This window comes from Myotis davidii, unplaced genomic scaffold (assembly GCF_000327345.1).
Source record: "Myotis davidii unplaced genomic scaffold, ASM32734v1 scaffold946, whole genome shotgun sequence".
NCBI lineage: Eukaryota > Metazoa > Chordata > Mammalia > Chiroptera > Vespertilionidae > Myotis > Myotis davidii.
Window position 1 is genome coordinate 739901 of NW_006297395.1, and position 3516 is coordinate 743416.

General features: G+C 38.1%; 2 pseudogenes; one reads left to right on the top strand and one right to left on the bottom strand.

The window, feature by feature from the left end:
* Positions 1–581, bottom strand: part of LOC107184562 — an 8853-nt pseudogene extending 8272 nt beyond the window's left edge.
* A 993-nt stretch (positions 582–1574) lies between these two features.
* Positions 1575–2253, top strand: LOC102760585 (annotated as a pseudogene).
* Positions 2254–3516: the final 1263 nt, after the last annotated feature.

Sequence of the window (3516 nt, forward strand, 5' to 3'; positions counted from 1 at the left end):
GTCGTTTAAAGCCCACCCTTAATAAAGAAAAAGGGAGGAAATGTTGGGAGCCATTAGAAATATTGGCTTAGACAAAGCCATCTTAAGAACTGTAAGTTTCTGGTTCCTTCAGAAACTCCTAATTACTAGGAACCACTTGTGTCTTGCAATTTGGCCAGCAGTAAAAGACAAACTGCCCCCACACAGCTGCTAATTCACACCTCCCCACTGATAAGCACACAGCCATCCGAAGGCCGCTAAATCACGCATCTCTAAATCACGCATATCTGCTGATAAGCACAGCCATCCGGAGCCTACTAAATCTCTAGTGATAGGTTATTGCCCATAGGTATTTGCCCATAGACCCCCTTACCCTCCCCCCGTCCCTAAAACAGTATATATTCTGCCGCTGTAAGAATAAAGTTTGAGGCTTGATCAGAATCCTGTCTTGCCTCCATTCTTTCGTGTCCCTTGCTTGCCTCATTCTCCTAGGGTGTCTCTTGGTTCCCCCGTTGTTGTCCCGCAGGTTGGGACAATTTTGCAAAAACACAGATTGCAAACAGGACGATCATTACTTTAACCATGTCATGTGCAGACATCATCTTCACTAAAAAGGTAAAGCAAAATGCAGGTATCTAAAAAATATTTTTAGTATTCTAAACTATAAACTTTAATTTAGCAGTTTATATTTATAACTATACAACTGTACACAGAGTGGTACAGCAACTAATTGCATTGGTTTTCATGAAGGACTTTTGGAATCAGCCTCTTTTTTAAAAAATATATTTTTATTGATTTCAGAAAGGAAGGGAGTGGAAGAGAGAGATAGAGACATCAATGATGAGAGAGAATCATTGATTGGTTGCCTCCTACACGCCTCCTACTGGGGGTTGAGCCCACAACCCAGGCATGTGCCCTTAACTGGACTCTAACCCAGGACCCTTCAGTCCCCAGGCTGACACTCTATCCACTGAGCCAAACCAGGTAGGGCCAACCTTTTTATTTTAGAGATACCTTAGTATGTATTATATATACGCATAATTTGGCTTAGAAATTAGGCTGAATAATTTTACTTTATCGGTAAATTGTTTTTACTTTTTAGGTATCTTTTTGAGAGTTCTTGTGCAAGTTTTAATGTATGAATTTTAAGCGACATGAGGAATGAAAATGCTTACTTTTCAGAATTCTACATTTTATGTTACTTATGACTAAGTGTTTATAATTTTCTTGGATAATGGCTAATTCTCTTAGGTAAATTATTAACACTGTTTATTTACTTAGAAAGTTTATCATAAATCAACGTCATTTCAGGCACTGCAATAATAACCATAAATACCAAATTAAAAATATCTGTGTTATAGATATTTTTACTAAATTAGTGCATACTTCTACCATTTAAAAATGTGTCAAAGTATTTAAGAATCATCTAATTAATTATAAGAATTTAGAGCTTTGGCTTCATATCAAATGCTTGTTTGTTTGTTTTTCTTCAGGTTCTTTTAAAACTATCCTGTCTGAGTATAATTGTTAGCACTTTCCTCTTTCGTTCATGAAGTTTTTCATCTCAAAATATCTTCCTCAAAAAGAACCAGAGAGCAGTGTGAGGAGATGAGATCAACCCCTGGACCGAGCAAAGCCCGCACGCTGCTGCATCCCTGCATCCTGCTCAGGCGTCCCACCACCATCGCCATCATGCCCAAGAGGAAGGCTGAAGGGGATGCTAAAGGAGATAAAGCCAAGGTGAAGGACAAACCACAGAGAAGATCCACCAGGTTATCAGCTAAACCCACTCCTCCAAAGCCAGAGCCCAAAACTAAAAAGGCCCTTGCAAAGAAGGGAGAGAAGGGACGGAAAGAGAAAAGGGAAAGCTGATGCTGGCAAAGATGGGAATAGCCCTGCAGAAAATGGAGATGCCAAGCAGACCAGGCACAGAAAGCTGAAGGTGCTGGAGGTGCCAAGTGAGGTGTGTGCATTTTTGATAGCTGTGTATTTCTGGTGACTGTACAGTCTGAAATACTATTTTTTATCAAGTTTTATAAAAATGCAGAATTTTGTTTTACTTGTTTTCTTTTAAGGTATGTTGTCAGCACACAGAACACTTCACTGTTATTTTTTGGGGGGGGCGCATATAGTACTGATAGAATGTCTCCATCTTGGCACAAACACCTTATCGTGTGGGAAACTAAAATTTATTTTTATGTCCTTTTCTCCCTCTCCACTTTAAGCATAGACTTTGGCTCTCTTAAGCCCAGAGACCTATTGGGGCCTGACCCAAAGAAAGTTGATTTCCAGTCGGTTGGGCAATCTGAGCTTTCCAGTGTCACCACTGAGATGGCCTCCCTCTAAAGAGCAGCAGTTCCTTTTCAGATTGTGGATCTACTGATAAGCTCTGCCATTTTCACTTCATTTCCTGAAAGTCAGGGTCGGCTTGTGGAAAGTTGTTACACAACATGCTCAATGTGAAATGTCAGCCCTCACTCTAAACTTTCCCTATTCACAGCATCAGATGAAGACTTCACTGGGTTTTGTGGTGGCTTTCTGATATTGGTAGCTCATTGAAGAAGGGAGTTTGAAAGCTGTTGTATACTGTTAACGATTGTCTGCCCATATTCTGTGTGAAATACCATGATTGTTTATGAACAGTATCTTTAATAAAGCTGGATTCAGTTTGAAAAAAAAAAGTAGTATAAGAAATATCATCTACTACATTTATTTTCCCTGAGCAATATGAAGCATCCCTGTGCAATATAAAGCTATTGATGGAAAAACAAATACATGTACTTCAATTTTGGTTTATGTTATTTTTAAAAAGGCATTGTAGCAAGAAGATGGGAGTGTTGGTGTCTAATCTTAGCTCTATCACATTCACCTAGTGCAGCAGTTCTCTACCTGTGTGTCGCGACCCTTTTGGGGGTCGAATGATCCTTTCACAGGGGTCGTCTAAGACCATTGGAAGACACATATATAATTACATATTGTTTTTGTGATTAATCACTATGCTTTAATTATTTTCAATTTGTAACAATGAAAATACATCCTGCATATCAGATATTTACATTACAATTCATAACAGTAGCAAAATTACAGTTATGAAGTAGCAACGAAAATAATTTTATGTTTGGGGGTCACCACAACATGAGGATCTGTATTAAAGGGTCGCTCCATTAGGAAGGTTGAGAACCACGACCTAGTGGCTTCAGACATCTCTGCTTTGTTTCCTATTCTTAATAGAGACAAGCTTCTTACAAGAATGTCATGAAAAAGCTCAAAAATCAGGTGTAAAATACCCTTACAATTCATGTAGTTTTCAGAATAGGAAATTAGAAAAAGCTTTATTAAAGGGAATAAATACTCAGCAGTAAAACTGTTTCTCCAGCTCTAGTATACAACTTGAGTTCTCTGTGAGTCATAAAACGAACAATTTGATAAGGATATTCTGCAGGAAAAATATGACCACTTTTAACTTAATTTAATAAATGTATATTGGTTATTTAAATCAGAATGATTTATTCCTCATTAGTCTGTTTTATTTGAAAT